Source organism: Callithrix jacchus, chromosome 1 (genome assembly GCF_049354715.1).
Source record: "Callithrix jacchus isolate 240 chromosome 1, calJac240_pri, whole genome shotgun sequence".
Lineage (NCBI taxonomy): Eukaryota > Metazoa > Chordata > Mammalia > Primates > Cebidae > Callithrix > Callithrix jacchus.
In genome coordinates this window covers 199,306,410-199,325,095 of record NC_133502.1, presented here as the reverse complement: position 1 = coordinate 199,325,095, position 18,686 = coordinate 199,306,410, and the positions used below count along the sequence as shown (strand labels likewise).

General features: G+C 37.3%; 1 protein-coding gene across 4 annotated transcripts in view; it reads left to right on the top strand.

Annotated features, from left to right (window-relative positions):
- TTC28 (tetratricopeptide repeat domain 28) overlaps positions 1-18,686 on the top strand; it is a 708,603-nt gene that overhangs the window by 47,778 nt on the left and 642,139 nt on the right. The gene's annotated exons all lie outside the window — the stretch shown is intronic.

Genomic DNA, 18,686 nt, shown 5'->3' with positions numbered 1-18,686 from the left:
TTTTAGTTCTTTATATAGGTTTTGGAACATCTCTTTTTGAATGAATATTTTAGATGAAATATGAAGATGTTCCTTCCCTTGAATTTAAAATAATTAATTTTATTCTCTGTCAATGACTGTTTATTTTCAGAATGGTATTTAATCCGGGAAATTTCTATTTTTTTCTAATAAAGCATTGTAATTATCTGTAGTCCCTTGAATGGTGCAAGGCTTAAGTTATTATCTTTGTTTTTTATTATATATTCTTTATTTTCAGTGTTCCTACTCCTAGCCTAATCCCTAGTTTCTTTTAGAAACAATTTCTTTTCTTTTTGTTTTTTTTTAAGACAGTGCCTTACTCTGTCACCCAGGCTAGAGTACAGTGGTACAATCTTGACTCACTGCAACCTCTGTCTCCTGAGTAGCTGGGAGTACAGGTATATGCCACCATGCCCAGCTAATGTTTGTATTTTTTATAGAAGTGGGATTTCACCATATTGCCCAGGCTGTTCTTGAACTCCTCTGCTCAAGTGGCCCTACCTCCTTGGCCTCCCAAAGTGGAGAGATTATAGATGTGTCACCTTGCCCTGCAAAACAATTTCTTAAGAGGCACCTGAAGCATAGAGGGTGGAGAATAGGAGAGGGATGAAATGGGGGAGTGTAAGATTCAAGGATATAAAGTTGCACATATACAGGATGAATAATTCTAGAGAGATCTAATGTACCACATGAGGACTATGGTTAATGACATTGTATTGTATTAGGGATAATTGCTAAGAGAGTAGATTTTAGGTTCTCTTATAACACAAACACACACAAAAAAGGGCTACTATGTGAGATGATCAATATATTAATTTGATTGACCACAATAATTATTTCACTGTGTATAAGTAAACAAAAACATCACGTTGTATACCTTAAATATATACAATAAAAAAAAGATGCGACTGAAGTATTTGTGATATTTTCCATAGAACTGCAAAACCATTTGATTCCATTCTTGGCTTTCTGTTGGGTTAACAAAGGTTAATGGATATTTCCTAGAGATTTAAAATAGTTTCCTAATGTCTTATTAATAATGTACTGTAGGGCTGGGCATGGTGGATCACGCCTATAATCCCAGCACTTTGGGAGACTGAGGTGTGAGGATCCCTTGAGCCCACAAATTTGAGGTCAGACTAGACAACACAGTGAGACCTTGTCTCTACAGAAAATGCAAAAATTAGCCAGGTATGTTGGCATTGCACCTGTATCTCCAGCTACTTGGGAGGCTGAGGTGAGGGATCACTTGAGCCTGGGAGGTAGAGGCTGTAGTGAACTATGATTGCATCACCACACTCTGGTCTGGGCAACAGAATGAGACCTTGTCTCAAATAATAATAGTAAAAGTCATAGTACTTTATCCTTTGACTCTGGTAGGTCTTTTTGGCCTCATTTAATGGAATTTCTAGTATTGCTGCTGCCTTGTGAATGGTTTACTATTCTGTACTTCCCTAAAGGATTACTTAAAAAAAAAAAAAAGAAGACCTGCAGCCGGATAAAGGATTACTTTTGTAGCCATAATCATTCTAAATGAGACAAAAATTGTTGAGAAAAACTGTATATGGGCCAGGCGAGGTGGCTCTCATGCCTGTAATGCCAGTACTTTGGGAAGCTAGGCAGGCAGATCATCTGAGGTCAGGAGTTTGAGACCAGCCTGGCCAACATGGTGAAACCCCATTTCTACTAAAAATAAAAAAATTAGGCCGGGCGCGGTGGCTCAAGCCTGTAATCCCAGCACTTTGGGAGGCCGAGGCGGGTGGATCACGAGGTCAACAGATCGAGACCATCCTGGTCAACATGGTGAAACCCCGTCTCTACTAAAAAAATTACAAAAAATTAGCTGGGCACGGTGGCGCGTGCCTGTAATCCCAGCTACTCAGGAGGCTGAGGCAGGAGAATTGCCTGAACCCAGGGTGCGGAGGTTGCGGTGAGCCGAGATCGCGCCATTGCACTCCAGCCTGGGTAACAAGAGCGAAACTCCGTCTCAAAAAAAAAAAAATAAATAAAAAAAATTAAAAAAAAATAAAAAAATTAGTTGGGTGTGGTGGCGATCGCCTGTAATCCCAGCTACTCGGGAGGTTGAGGTTAGAGAATTGCTTGAACCTGGGAGGTGAAGGTTGCAGTTAGCTGAGATAGTGCCACTGCACTCCAGCCTGGGCAACAAGAGTGAAGAGTCTCAAAAAAAAAAAAAAAAAAAAAATAGAAAAATTTTATATGATACCATTTGTGAACTAGAATGCTGTTTTCAAAGGATAAACCTAGGTTCACATTCGTGTTCCTCCATTAATGACAGTATGGTTTTGAGCAATCTCTTAACCTCTCTGAAGTTAAGATAAATGGGAATAATAATACCTATCTTGGAAGATTGTTTCTTAAAGATTAGAGATAATTTACTTGTACATAGAAGATGTTTGGTAAGTAATAGTTATGATGGTGACATTTTTACTGAAGATTTGAATTAGGTCATTCTAGCAAGGTTTTGCATATATTTCTGCCTCTGTCTCTCTGTCTCTTTAAACCTATGATTGATGCAGCAATCCTTATAAATATAGAGAGCTTAATTTTCAAATTAAGTATTAATTCTTGTCCTTTTTTGATTCACTTATCTTCTGTTTTTCCTGTATTTGTGAACACCTTTAAACTTTTATCTTTTTCATTTTTCTGTATCATTTCTACTTTCTCCTGGCACTGCTTGTGACCCAAAAAATGGCTTTTTAAATGTATACTTTTATTATTTTAGACAAAAACATAAGCCTTTTATTATAATTTGTTATTGGTTTCTGATTTTTTTTCTCACAATAAGTGAAGTTATTGTATAGTTCAATTTACATTAAGATTTTAGTTTTAGATTTGGCTTTAAGCAAACCTAATTTAGGAACATTTAGAATTATATAAAATATAGAATTCATAATTGAAATCACAAAAGGTTCTTTTGATGTAGTATGATAATGAAATTGATTTATAAAGAAATGTTTACTACTGCACAAGAATGTTTCCTTTTATAAAAACTAGATTTTAAGGCCAGACGCGGTGGCTCATGCCTGTCATCCCAGCACTTTGGGAGGCCGAGGCAGGTGGATCATGAGGTCAAGAGATCAAGACCATTATGGCCATGATGAAACCCTGTCTCTATTAAAAATACGAAAATTAGCCGGGCATGGTGGCACGCGCCTTTGGTCCCAGCTACTTGGGAGGCTGAGGCGGAAGAATCGCTTGACCCCAGGCAAAGGTTGCAGTGAGCTGAGATTGTGCCACTGCATTCCAGCCTGGCGACAGAGTAAGACTCCGTCTCAAAAAAAAACAAAACAAACAAAAAAAAAACCCTAGATTTTATACTTATTTTTCTAGGAATATATACTTTTTAGGTAAAAGAAGATTCACTTACACTTTCTTTTTTGTTTTTTGAGATAGAGTCTCACTCTGTCACCCAGTTTAGAGTGTAGTGGCATGATTCTCCTGCCTCAACCTCCTCAGTAGCTGGGATTACAGGCATGTGCCACCACACCTGGATACTTTTTGTATTTTTAGTAGACATGGGGTTTCACCATGTTGGTCAGGCTGCTCTTGAACTCCTGACCTTGTGATCCGCCGTCTCAGTCTCCCAAAGTACTGGCGTGAACCACTGTGTGTGGCCTTCACTTACACTTTCTCGTCATAAATATATCTCTGTTGAAATTTTAATTCCTTTTTAATTTTTGCTTTTCTACTCTTTTTAAAAAATTATAATACTTTGCTTTTCTAAAGGCTTCCTCTGAAATATTGTTTTTGTCTAGTCTGATGTGTGAAAAGCTACCTTCCAATTTCTATCTCTTTCCGTAAGTATTAATTTTTTATGTAAAAATCCAAAGGCTCTAGAGACTAGATAGAGAATCTTTTATACATTTCTGTTTTATCTGAATGAAAAAATGATTTTGATGTGATATGTTCTGTAAAAGAGATATGAACAGAGTACTATGGGAACCCATACAAGCAGTGAGTTCAGTCTGTGATACCTTATCTCCAACTGTGTGCTAGATGTTTTCTCTTTGATATATCTTTATTTTTCTTCTTTTTATGTTCTATTAAACAAATCTTTGTCTTACCCAAGGTTACAAAGATTTTCTTCTAGAATTTTTATATTTTTTGCCTTTAGGTCTATGATTTTTTATATTTTTATAATTTATATTTATTTAATTTTTGGTATTGTGTGAGACAAGAGTCAAAGTTAATTTTTTCCCATATAATGATAACCATAATTTGCCAATATCTGTTTTAAAGATTATCCTTTCCCCATTGAATTATCTTGGCACCTCTGTCACAAACCATTTGATCATTAAGTATGGAGTTATTGCTAGATTATCTATTTTATTTTTATTTTTTTACAGCAAAACTATGATCAGGTAGATTCTCTATTTTATTGCCCTGATCTGTTTATATATCTCAATGCTTTAACCATAATGCCTTAATTACTATAGATGTATAGAAAGACTGACATTTTTTCCCTAAGTTGTTTTGGCTATTCTGTGCTTTTGCATTTCTCTATAAGTTGTAGAATCAGCTTATCAATTTCTTCAAAAAAAATGCTTCTGGAAATTATTGGGTTTGCACGGAATTAGAAAAATTTGGAGAGAACTGCCTTCTCAGTGTTAGTGAGTCTTTCAACCCATGAACATGGTATATTCCTCCATTTACTTAGGCCTTCTTTTATTCCCTTTGCAACTTTTGTAGTTTTCAGTGTTCATATCTTGCATGTTTTTTGCCAAATTTATTCCTAAGTATTTTGGTTTTTGATGCTATTATAAATGGATTAACTTTATTTTCTAACTTTCCATTGAGAATCTATAAAATACAATTTTTTGTACTTTGTGTCATGTGGCTCTGTTAAATTTGCTTTTAATTTGTAGTAGGATTTTTGCAGATTCCTTGGGATTTTCTATGCACGTGATGATGTCTGCAGGTAATCACAATTCTGCTTTTTCCTTTCGTGTATGCCTTTTCTTTCTTTTTCTTCATTTTTTGCTCTATTGCACTGGTTAGCATATCCAGTACAATGTTGGGTGGAAGTCATGGGAGTGAACTTCCTTTACTCATTCCTGATCTTTGTGGGAAAGCATTGAGCTTCACATTGTTGAGCATGATGCCCTTAATCAGGTGGAGGATATTACCTTTAATTTCTGTTATGAGTAGGTGTCAAATTTTGTTTGTTTTTTCTTTATCTATTGAAATTAGGATTTTTTCTCAGCTAATCTGTTAATAAGGTAATGTAAATTGATTTATTTGGGGATATTAAATAAACTAAATCAACTTTGGGATTAATGGGGGTAAATACCAGGTCATCGTTATGTATTATTCTTTTTATATATTGTTGGAAATGCTTTGCTAGAATTTTAAGAAGTTTTACATCTAAGTTTATGAGAGATAGTGATCTGTAGCCTTTTCTTTTTCTCATGATGTCTTTGTTTGGTTTTGGTATCAGAGTGATTCTATGCTTAAGTAATGAGTTGTAAAGTGTTCTCTCTGTATTTTCTGAAAAAATTTGTATAGGATTGGCATTATTTCTTCCTTAAGTATTGGATAGAATTCACCAGTCCAACCATCTTTATCTGTACTTTTCTTTGTTGGAATGTTTTAATTATGAATTCAATTTCTTTGATTGATGTAGGGTATTCAAATTTTCTAATTCTTTTTGGATCCGTTTTGGTAATTGTTTCTTTCAAAGAATTTTTTATTTAATCTAGATTGTCAACTTTATTGGCATAAAGTTGTTAATATTCCCTTATTATCCTTTTTAATATCCGAAGAATCCAAAGTGATGTTCTTTTTTTCAATTCTTGATATTGTTAATCTGCTATTTTCTGGTTATTCTACCTGGAGATTTATCAATTCCATTCATCCTGCTAAATAATGAGTTATTTGTCTCATTGATTTTCTGTATTGTAGTACATTTTATCTTTCACTGATTTCTGCTGTTTATTATTTTCTTCTTTCTACTTATTTTGCATTTACTTTGCTCTCTTCATTTTGTAAGAAGAGAACATAGGCCATTGACTTTAGATCTTTCTTCTTTTTAAAATATAAGCATTTAAAGCTGAATATTTCTCTTCAAGTACTGTTTTTGCTGCATCTTACAAATTTTAAAATGTATTTCCATTATTAGTTCCGTATTTTCCAGTTTTCCTTGTCAGTACACAGTTGATCCATGGATTATTTAGAAGTTTGTTGTTTAATTTCCAAATATTTGTATTTTCTTAGTTACCTAATTATTGCTGATTTCTAAATTAGTTGGATTGTAGTCAAAAACATACTCTTGATGATATTAATGCTTTTAAATTTTCTGAGGTTTGTTTTAGCGTGTGGTTTATCCTGGGGAATATACAATGAACACTTGGAAAGAACATGTATTCTGTAGTTTTGAGGTGTAGTTCTGTAGATATCAGTGAAGTCCAGATGCTTAATCTTGTTGCTCATATCTTCTCTGTCTTTGCTGACTTTTTTGTCTTGTTATTCTGTGAGTTGCGGGAATGAAGAAATTAAAATCTTGAATTAAGATTTTAGAATTGACTATCCCTTTAATATTGTCAAGTTTTGCTTCATATATATTGAAACTGTTTTTTGTTTGTTTGTTTTTGAGATGGAGCTTTGCTCCCGTTGTCCAGGCTGGAGTGCAATGGGACGATCTCAGTTCACCGCAACCTCCGCCTCCCCGGCTCAAGCAATTCTCTTGCCTCAGCCTCCCAAGTAGCCGGTATCACGGGCGGGTGCCATCATGCCTGGCTAATTTTTGTATTTTTAGTAGAGATGGGGTTTCACCATGTTGGCCAGGCTGGTCTCGAACTCCTGACCTTAGGTGATCTGCCCACCTCAGCCTCCCAAAGTGCTGGGATTACAGGTGTGAGCCACTGCATCTGGCCAAAGCTCTATTATTATATACATATAACATATTATATCTTCTTTATAAACTGATCCTTTTATCATTATGCAATGTATCTCTTTATCTGTAGTAGTAAATTTTGTGTTATAAACTATTTTGTCTGAGCTGGGTGAGGTGGTGCATGCCTGTAGCCGCAGCTCCTTGGAAGGCTGAGGCAGGAGGATTCTTTGAGCCGAGGAGTGTAACCTGGACAACATAGTGAGATTATGTCTTTAAAAAAATATATCTATTTTGGGCTGGGCGCGGTGGCTCATGCCTGTAATCCCAGCACTTTGGGAGATCGAGTCGGGTGGATCATGAAGTTACGTGTTTGAGGGCAGCCTGGCCAACATGGTGAAACCTTGTCTCAATTAAAAACACAAAAGTTAGCTGGGGTGGTGGAGGGCGTCTATATAATCCCAGCTTCTTGGGAGGCTGAGGCAGGAGAATTGCTTGAACTCAGGAGGCGGGAGGTTGCAGTGAGCCAAGATCGCGCCGTTGCACTCCAGCCTGGGCAGCAAGAGCGAAACTTCATCTAAAAAAAAATGTGTTCTGTCTAATATTAATATAGGTTGTCCAGCCTTTTCTACTTACTCTTTGCATTATATATCTTCTGTTTATATATTTTCACCCTCTCTGTGCCTTTACGTTATAATTCATCTTTTTTGGATGGCATATAGTTGTGTCTTGCTTTTTAAATTAAGTTTGTCAATTTCTGCCAAAATTGGATTTTTTGTTCATTTATTTTTTAATGCAATTATTAATGCTGTTAACTTTGCATCTACCATTTCATTATTTCTTTTTAAATTGTTCTTTCTGTTTTTGTCCCTCTGTTACTGTTTTCATGCTGTTTATTGGTTTATTTGAATACTTTCTAAAGTTGATTTTTTTTTCTCTTGAGAAAGTTTTCGATTCTTGATGTTAGATAGGTAATTATCTTGGTTAGACTAGAACTGCAAACTCCATTCTTTAAGTGGCAGTTCTGGTCTCAGTTCAGATATTTTGTCTTTTGTTGAATTACTTTGAAATTTGTTTCATACCTGTGACTCGGGGGTTAGCCCAAGGTGTGGGTAGACAGAATATGTGTACTTTTTTTCTGATTCTTTTCTTTCTGGAATCTTCTTCCGCCCTTGTCCAGAGGCTGTGGTTTTCTGGCCTTCAGTGTTCTAGTTTCCCCAATGCAGGAAAACTATTTTTCTAACATTATTTCTGTAGATTGCTTAACATTCTTACAGTACCTGACCCTTGCACCTTGAAAATGGGAACTCACTTTACAGCTCTCTCCCTCCAAAATCTGCCTGCTTCTCCATTCTTTAGTACTTTCAGGTAGCTTTTAAAGATATTATATCTAGACTTTACAGTTGTTTTCTGGGTTGGGGTGAGTCCAGCAGAATCTTACCCAGTCACTACTGGAAGTAAAAGTGATATATTTTCAGTGATTTAATGATTCTCCTGATGTTTTGAGTTCCCTCACTAGGGTCATTGCTTTCAGTTAGCTAGTCTCATACATTTCAGATATTTATCTTATTTCATTTTCATTCTTTGCATCAAATTGGTAAATAATTCCTTCATACTCTTTCTTTTTCTTTTCTTTCTGTTTTTTAAGAGAAAGTCTTGCTCTGTTACCCAGGCTGGAGTGCAGTGGTGCCATCATAGCTCACTGCAGCCTTGAACTCCTAGGTTCAGGTGATCCTCCCACCTTAGCCTCCTAAGTAGCTGGGACTACAGGTGTGTGCCACCATACCTAGCTATTTTTTTATAAAACTTTTTTTTTTTTTTTTGGTAGAGTTAGGGTCTTACTATGTTGCCCAGGCTGATCTCAAACTCCTGGGGTCAAATGATCCTCCTGCCTTGACCTCCCAAAGGGGCCCAGCCTTTTTCTTTTTCTTTCTTTCTTTTTTTTTAATATGGGGTTTCACCCTGATGGCCAACCTGATCTTGAACTCCTGACCTCAGGTGATCCACCCACCTCTGCCTCCCAAAGTGCTAGAATTTCAGGCGTGAGCCACGGCGCCCGGCCCCCAGCCTTTTTCTTAAATGTATTTCTATGTGTCTTGTACAGTTTATTTCTGTTAGCACCAACCTAATAGAGCCAGTATTATAGTTCAGGTTCTTAACAGTTTCATTCTTGCTTTGTTTTGATAATCTTTTATTGTAACATTGTTCTTGTTCAAAATCTTTTGTTGCTCAGTATTGTCAGTTGGGTTGATAGTTAAGATTCTGCTCAAATGGTCACATTTCTTCTTTTATGGGGGACTTCAAGAAGTTTGTGGAAAATGGGAATTAAAAAATAAACACAGCCGGGCACGGTGGCTCAAGCCTGTAATCCCAACACTTTGGGAGGCCAAGGCGGGTGGATCACAAGGTCAACAGATCGAGACCCTCCTGGTCAACATGGTGAAACCCCGACTCTACTAAAAATACAAAAAATTAGCTGGGCGTGGTGGCGCGTGCCTATAATCCCAGCTACTCAGGAGGCTGAGGCAGGAGAATTGCCTGAACCCAGGAGGCGGAGGTTGCGGTGAGCCGAGATCCCGCCATTGCACTCCAGCCTGGGTAACAAGAGCGAAACTCCATCTCAAAAAAAAAAAAGAAAAAAAGAAAAAAATACAAACTTTATTTCTCACCATAAGCTCAATAATATTGAAGACACTTTTGTGTAAGCAGTGATACCAGACACTTAGTCTATCCTTAAAGAACTGAGCATCCTGGAATGTAACCATGTCAAAGCAGTCTTTTCTTCATTGTCAACTAAAGAAAAATTGGTTCCTTTAAATATTTATTATTATTATTATTTTATTTATTTATTTTTTAAAAGATGGGTTTCACCATGTTGGTCAGGCTGGTCTTGAACTCCCAACCTGAGGTGATCTGCCTGCCTTGGCCTCCAAAGTGCTTGAATTACAGGCATGAGCCACCACGCCCAGCCCCCTTTAAATATTTTTTTAAGATTAAGAAACAAAAAGAAGTCAGAAGGAGTCAGATCAGGACTTTAAGGTAAATGCCTAATGATTTCCAACTGGAACTCTTGAGAAATTTCTCTGTTTTGATGAGAGTAATGAGCAGGCGCATTGTCATGGTGGAGGACTCTAAAGCTTTTTCAGGCATTTTTCTGCTAAAGCTTTGGCTAACTTTCTCAAAACACTGTCATAATAAGCAGATGTTATTGTTCTTTGGCCCTGTAGAAAGTCAGCAGGCACAATGCCCTGAGCATCCTTAAGAACTGTTGTCATGACCTTTGCTCTTCACTGGTCTGCTTTTGCTTTGACCAGATCACTTCTACTTTTTGGTTGCCATTGCTTTGATTGTGCTGTCTTAAGGAACACACTGGTAAAGCCATGTTTCATCTCCGGTTATACTTCTTCAAAGAACTGCTTTAGGATCTCTATCCTACTTGTTTAAAATTTCCATTGAAATCTCTGCTTTTGCCTGTAGTTGATCTGCTGCAACAGTTTTGGGACCTGCTGAGTGCAAAGTTTGCTCAACTTTTAATTTTTCAGTCAGACTTATGTAAGCTGAACCAGTTGAGCTGTCCGTGATGTTGGCTATTGTTTCTCCTGCTAGTTGTTGATCCTCTTCAATTAGAGTAGGAATAAGATAGTTTTTTTCATTGTAAATTGATGCAGATGATCTGCTGCTGTAGACCTTATCTTCAGGGTGGTCTTGGTCCTTCTTAAAATAAGTTATCGGTTTTAAACTGTTGATTTCTTTGGGCATGGTCTCCAGAAACTTTTTGTAAAGCATCTATTATTTTACCATTTTTCCACCCTGGCTTTACCATAAATTTGATGTTTATTTTGCTTTGATTTGCTTTGCTTTGATTTTAACAGAATTTATATTGCTCTGATAGGGACTGTTTCCAAACTAATGTTTTATTCTTCATAGTGCCTCAAACTAGATCCTGTTCAGACATGTTATAACAAGTTAGTTTGAGTTTATTTTGATGCAGATGCAGAAATTTTTTGAAATCCATGCATAGTTTTTTCATAATACACATTTTCCATGAGCTTTTTGAAGACCCTTTGTATTTCTTACTATTCTGCTGACAAACATACTCTTCTTTTCCTTTTTTTTTCTTTCCTCCTTGTTCACGTCAGTTGATGTACGGTGGTAACTGAAATTTAAATTGTGTTGTTAGGGCACTGGTGTTATTTAACTGTGATAACTGAAATTCATGTATATTGGCATAATATACACGTGAAGTGAGGTCTGCTAGTACTTTGGAGTTCGATCTAGGTTTTTTCCTCCTTATTTGATGAAGTCTTTGACAGGTTGCTATACCTCCCTAAGCTGCAGTTTTTCCATTTGTATCTGTGTTAACATAACATACCTTGAAGTGTAGTAGTGAGGATTAAATAAAATGTTAGGTACTTAGCACAGAGTTTTTTATATATAAGTTATTTAACACATCATGGTTATTAATGTGATGGTCATCATGATGGTGCTAATAATCACCCTATATTGATATATACATGTTTTTTAGTAAAACTACTCAGTTCTCTTTTGAACATTTTTATTTCCCTTATAATCTCAGTAATCTTCTGAATCCTCAAAATTACTATTGATTAGCTTTTCACATTTTTAAATGTGTCGATTCCAAAATGGATAAAATGTTCTTTTGAGATATTTCTGTTGCAGAAGGAAAAGGAAGAATTATTTTTCATCGCATATCTAGACTATATATGCTTGTGAATGGTGTATCAGATCCTATTAATATAGGATCCTATAAATATAGCTCACTTTTTAATATGTGTCATATATTTTCTTTATTTCACTTCAAAAAACATAGATTAGGCACTTACTATAAGCAAGAACAGTTTTGTTACTGTCTTTTCTGTTAATTTATTCAGCTGATTTTTTTTTCTTCTTGTTAATTTGGCATTTTGACCTTTTTTCATTGTTTCGATATCCTACCTCTTTGCTATGATATACATATATATTTTTGAGACAGTCTCGCTCTGTCACCCAGTCTGGAATGCAGTGGCACAATCTTGGCTCACTGCAACCTCTGCTTCCAGGTTCAAACGATTCTCCTGCCTCAGCCTCCCAAGTAGCTGGGATTACAGGCATGCGCTACCACACCTGGCTAATTTTTGTGTTTTTAGTAACGACACCGTTTCACCATGTTGGCCAGAGTGGTCTCAAACTTCTGACCTCATGTGATACACCTGCCTCAGCCTCCCAAAGTGTTGGTATTATAGGCGTGAGCCATAATTCCAGCCTAATTATTTTTTAGATGTATTTTTGGTTTGCACTTGTGTTTACTAACTTTTGCTCTATAACAAATCACTCCAAAACTTAGCGGCTTAAAAGAACAACCATTTATTAAGCTCAAGTTTTTGTAGGTCAGCTGAAGTGGCTCTTCTGGACTTGGCTGACTCAACTGATCTCTGTTGGTCTTTCTCACATGTTTGAGGTAAACTAGAAGTTTGGCTGGTGATTGGAATATCTAGGACAGTCTCACATTTCTGGCAGTTGGTGTGCTTTTGGCCAGGAGAACAGTGGCCATTGGGCCATGTGTCTCTCATCATCCAGCAGATTTTGCTGGGCTTCTTTGCATGGCAGTTGTTGAATTCCAAGAACTGTAAGAGAATGCAAACACAATTGCATAGGACTATTAAAGTCTGTTTGAACTATTGTTATTCTCCAGTTGGGTAAAGTAATTCATATGGCCAAGCCCAAAGCAGAAGAGGAAGAATTTGTGACTATTGTTATAATTCACCTCATTATTCTTTGTCATAATATATGCATATTATGGTACCTATTCATGTACCTTCATTTTTAGAACATATCATATCCCCCCCTTTATTTCTTTTCTTGAGATAGGGTCTCACTTTGTCAGCCGGACTGGAATGCAGTGGTGTAATCATGGCTCACTGCAGCCTCAAACTCCCAGACCCAAAGGATTTTCCCACCTTAGTTTCCAGAGTAGCTGGGACTACAGTGTGTGCTAATTGTTAGCACACAGGACCACACCTGGCTAATTGTTAATTTTTTTTTTTTTTTTTTTTTTTTTTTAGAAAAAGGGTCTTCCTGTGTTAGTTACCTAGGCTGGTCTTGAACTCTGGGGCCCAAGTAATCCTGTAATCCTCCTGCCTTGTCCCCCCAAAGTGCTGGGATTACAGGCATGAGCCACTAAGCCCTGTCTCATATCCTTTTTTATTTATATCTACTTTAATTTACTTTGGAATTTCCTTGAATCACATGTTTTCAGATAAGTCAGTTGTGAAGTAGTTATTATTATTTTAGTGTGAATAATGAGTTACAGAAATGGTTATGTTCTTCAAGGTTATCTTCAAGAGTATCATTGGAAAAGACCCCAAAGGAATGATGGATTTTCATATGGTATAACACTACATAAAGGAAGATTTCAAAGTGGGACTCTCCTGTAAATTTTAAAGCACATCCTCTTTCTGCATGGATTTAAAGCTCTTCCTGTATTCTTGTTCATTGATTACACCTGATGACAGAATTCTCATTTTTTTTTTCATATTTTCTTAAGACAGGGTTTTTCTCTGTCACCCATGATGGAGTACAGTGGCATGATCACTGCTCACTGCAGCCTCTACATCCCAGGCTTAAGCAATCCTTCTGCCTCAGTCTCTCAAGTAGCTGGGACTACAGGCATGTGTCACCGTGGCTAATTTTTGTATTTTTTGTAGAGATGGGGTTTCACTGTGTTGCCCAAGCTGGTCTCATACTCTTGAACTTAAGCAATGCACTCACCTTGGCCTCCCAAAGTGCAAGGATTCCAGGCATGAACCACTGTGTCTGTCTGTGATGACAGAATTCTATCATCAGGTATAATACCTGAATACAGAGTATTATACCTTATCTGTCACATATTATACCTGATGACAGACTCACACTAAGAAAAAAACATTTAAACATATCTTGACCTCATGTTTTCCTTTGGCTTACCCAGTATTATAATGGCAATAAAATATAACAGCTCTTATTGAATGCTTATTGTCAGGCTTGTTCAAATCCTTTTATTTGTTTTTTTTTTTTTGGGGGGGGAGGAAGGCAGGAAGGGAGGGAAGAAGGACGGTAGGGAGGAAGGAAGGGATGAAGGAAGGAAGGAAGGGAGGAAGCGGGGAGGGAGGGAGGGAGGGAAGGGAAGGAAGGAAATCAAGCAATGAGAGAGACATTGCCGACCTGGATCTAGAGGTTTACAAGTTGATTTCTTTTTTTTTGAGAGAAGGAAAGAAAAAAAAAATAAGTAAAGGAGAGGAAGAAAGAGGAAGAAAAAGAGGGAGAGTAAATGGAAATATTGCTGTATTTTGAAAAAAATTGGGTATTAATAATGGCCAATCAATGTTTCATTTAAACTTATGGGTAGGTGTGATGTGGTATTGACAAGAATGTATATTTTGTGTATTTGAAGTGGAGAGCTCTATAAATATTTATTAAGTTTACTTGTTCCGGATCTGAGTTCGAGTCCTTGATATCCTTATTAATTTTCTGTCTCATTGAATCTAAGTCTCGTATCTGGGTGTTAGGATCGTTAGCTCTTGTTGTTGCATTGATCCTTTTACCACTATATCTTTGTTGCTTTAAAATCTATTTTCATCAAACCTTTTTTCAAAGTTCCTAGTTTCTTTACGTTGGGCTACAACATGTTCTTTTAACTCACTGAAGTTTGTTATCCATTCCTTGAAGAGTGATTCTGTCATCAGGATGCGCTCGTTCTCCATCAAGCCTTGTTCCATTGTTGATGTGGAACTGTGATCATCTTTAGAGGGAGAGGCTTTCTGACTTTGAGTATTCTCAGCTTTTTTACGCTGGTTTCTTCCCGTCATTGTAAATTTATCCTCCTGTCGTCTTTGAAATTACCAACTTTCAGATTAGGTCTCTTGAGTGGACGTCCAGGTTGTTAGTTCCCAGGGCCAGAGCAGCGGTGTTAAAACTGATGGTGCTTTTCTGCCCAGGATTCTCCTGTCTGGCTTCCTTCTTGTGTCCGTAGTAGGCGACTTTGCCTTCCCGGGGCTCCAAACCTCGGTCAGAAGGGGAACCCGTCCCGTTTACTCTGCGCCGAGCACTACTGCGCCAAGGTGCCGTCACAGCCGCTGCGCCGGACTCTGGTATTGTGCTGGGGGCCTGTGCGGGTCCTCCAAATGTGTTTACTCTGCTCCGAGAGCTGCTGCGCCGAGGTGCGGGCGGAACCGCTGCGCCGGCCATGAGAGTCACGCTGGCGACCCGTGTGTTTCCTCCACTGGGGGATCTTCTGCTCCGTGAGCAACCAGACTTTGTCTGAAAGTGTGGCGTCCTCTAGTTCTCCGAAATCCTTTTATTTGTGATGACAATTTTATACTTACAATAATCTTATGAGGTAGATATTATTTTTATCACTACTTTATAAAATAGAACACTTATACTTAGTGGGAGATTATATACTTGTCTGGGACATTTAGTTAGTAATTGAAGATTTGGACTTAAACCCAGGTTGATGTAATTCTAAAGACTTTGTCCTTATCACTGTAGCACACTACTTCCCTGGACAAAGGAGTCCATGATTTAAGGACTCAAGAATCCAGAATTCTCTTTCAAGTTCTAACACCAATAAGTCCAAATGATGTTGCAGAGACCATTCAATTTTAGTTTCCTATAATATAAGCCAGAGTCTGAGATTGCAGTTCACTGACTTTTTTCTGTCTATTCAAGTCTGGTTTTGAGCCCCTCTAGTGATTTTTTTATTACATATTTTTAAATTCTGGAATTATTATTATTTTTTTAATTGATATTCTCCATTTGGTAAGACATTGTTCATGTTTTCCCTTAATTCCATAGTTTCCATTGAACTTTTTTTTTGAGATGGAGTTTTGCTCTTTTTGCTTAGGCTCCAGTGCAATGGTGCGATCTCGGCTCACTGCAACCTCCGCTTCCTGGGTTCAGGCAATTCTCCTGCCTCAGCCTCCCGAGTAGCTGGGATTACAGGCACACACTACCATGCCCAGCTAATTTTTTGTATTTTTAGTAGAGACGGGGTTTCACCATGTCGACCAGGATGGTCTTCATCTCTTGACCTCGTGATACACCAGCCTCGGCCTCCCAAAGTGCTGGGATTATAGGCGTGAGCCACTGCGCCTGGCCTAGAGACAGGGTTTGATCATATTGATCAGGCTAGTCTCCAACTCCTGACCTCAGGTGATCTGCCGGCCTTGGCTTCCTAAAGTGCTGGAATTATAGGTGTGAACCACTGCGCCTGGCCTGAACACGTTTTTAATGGTTGATTTAGTATCTTTGTCTAGTAAGTCCAATATCTTGATTTCCTAACGGTCAGTTTCTATTACTGCTTTTTTCCCCAGTGTATGGACAGTACTTTCCTGTTTTTATTTGTGTCTCATCATTTTTTTTGTTGAAAACTGGACATTTTAGGTAATATAATGTGGCAACTTTAGAAATCAGATCTCCCTCTATAGTCCTAGAGTTTGTTGTTGTTGTTATTGCCTTTTTTGTGTTAGTGACTTTCCTAAACTCTTTAAAATCTCGATTCTTTGTTATGTGTAGCTACTGAAGTGTGCTCAGTTAGCTTAGTCCTCAGCTAAAGATTTGATAGGATTCCTTCAATGCCTTGAACTACTTACTACATTTCCCAGCCTTTGCTGAAGAGTTCCCTGTGTATGTTTGGGCACACCTTCAGCACTCTGGTAGTTTACAACTCTTAGCCTTCACTTCCCGTTTGTGTAGAACCTCAAGGACAGCCAGATGAGAGATTAGGAGCTTCTTGGGTTCTTCTTGGGTATGCACACAGTACTGCACATTTATAGATTCCCAGGGATATTTTGGAGTTTTAAAAACCCCCTATAGACATCTCATTCTCCAGAATTTTCTTTTAAGATTTTTTATTAAACTCTTATTTACCCAGTATGTATCGCTGCATCAGGCAGTTTGATGTTAAGCAGTTGCCACTGCTTTTATTTGAGAGATGCCTTGTGAAGAGGGTTGCTCACATTGAGCTACCTCTGAGTTACGTCAAATATAGTCTTGTGAATGGAACTTCTCTAGGGAGCTGCCAGACAAGTCAAGTAGTGGTAATTTTCTGGGGGTAGGGTATTTTTGAAGAGCTCCAAACAATTCTGACCCCTCTCTTTGCTTCTAAGCTTCTGATTTTCATATCTATTGTGGTGAGAAGGCTGCTGGTTTTTAAGTTGATCACATAGGTGGGGAAAAGGGATAGAAATAGTACAAGTTAAAAACCCCACAAAGCTTGCTACTTTTACTGAGACTCGGCTGTTGGTACAATTTGTTGGTTAATTTCCAAAATCCTGAAAAAGTTGATTTTGACAAGTTCTGCTAGTGTTCTCATTGTTTTGTGGAAGAACAGATTTTTGGAAGACTTTACTCTGCCATTTTGGAAGTCCTTTTCCACAGTTTAATTTATGGGAAAGTACAAACAACCACTGTGAAGGAAATGGTAAGTAGGAGAGTGAAAGCGAAAGCAGGGAGGCTAATGATGTAGCTAACTTGTACTAGAGTACTGGTGGTGGAAATGAAGAGAAGCTGAGGGATTTGGGATATGCTTGGTAAAGGGTTCAGTGAACTTTGTGAGTGAAAGGCACATCCTCATAACAATCATCTGTTATAGGTGGTGCTATCTATATTTTAAAGGTAAAGTAAGGTTCAGAGAAATTTAAGTAATTTGCCCACAGTTACAGAGTAGGAAAAAAATTAGAATGAGAACCTCTATTTAATCTAACTCCAAATTGTTTTAACATCTTTACATTCTGTCTCATGACATTAAAATCAGTTATGAGTCAAACACTGTATTTAGAATAAATATTAACAATTAAATTATCTTTTTTATGTAATTATTTTGCGTAATTTTAGTCTTGTTTTTAAGGAGATGAAAAGTTTTTCTGCTTTGTGTAGACAGTTGGAATGATAATCAGGAAAGGGGATTTTTTTTTTCATATGTAAGAAAGTGATGCTTTCTTTAAATTTAAGCAAAAGTTTATATTCTAACAATAGGAGATAAAAAAATATATTTACTTCTACCCTTCTAAGATCTTAGGTGAGGCCCCTATAACAAATGAGATTAGCAAGATAAAAGCATTTAAGTGAATTTAATATAAGTTTTACATGACACGAGAGACTTTACAAGGGAAGGAAGACCCAAATCAATAGTTAAGCCTGAGCATTTTTATCCTAGTTTGATAAGCAGTGGAAAATTGTGAAAAAATGTGACAGGACAATGTGGGTATAAGCTAGAGGTAATAAACTGGGGAGAAACTTATTAAGGCCCGTTTGGATTCTTCTCAGTATCCCTCTGTTTTCAGAGAGAAGGATATTCCTTTCCGTCAAGTTTAAGGACAGTGTTAGTACCTGCTTCAGAGGAAGGTCAGAGAGTTCTTCCAGCACTTACCGTTTCTCAAATTACTTCAGCTTAAAATATTTGATATACCTAGGCACCACATTTTGGAGTAGCTACCTGTTACTACCGTATGCTAAATCCATCAAAGGCAATTGGCATTTCTTCTCATGTTACGTTCATTACCAGAACAGTTGTTATTACCTATTATCTTTGGCAATAAATGGTTCATTGTTATTACATAGTTTATTATTTTATACGCCTTAAAGACATGATTTTATGACAGGCTTATAATTTGCATTTGAATCTGTGTTCAGGTCTTTTTGGTCAGTCTGTACATTGCATGTATATATATACACATATAAATTTTTTAAATTACCAAAGTAACTCAAAGATACTTTTGGAAAAATTTCAAACAATAAAAATTATATTCCCCTCTTGGCTTATTGCTCACTCTATTCCCCA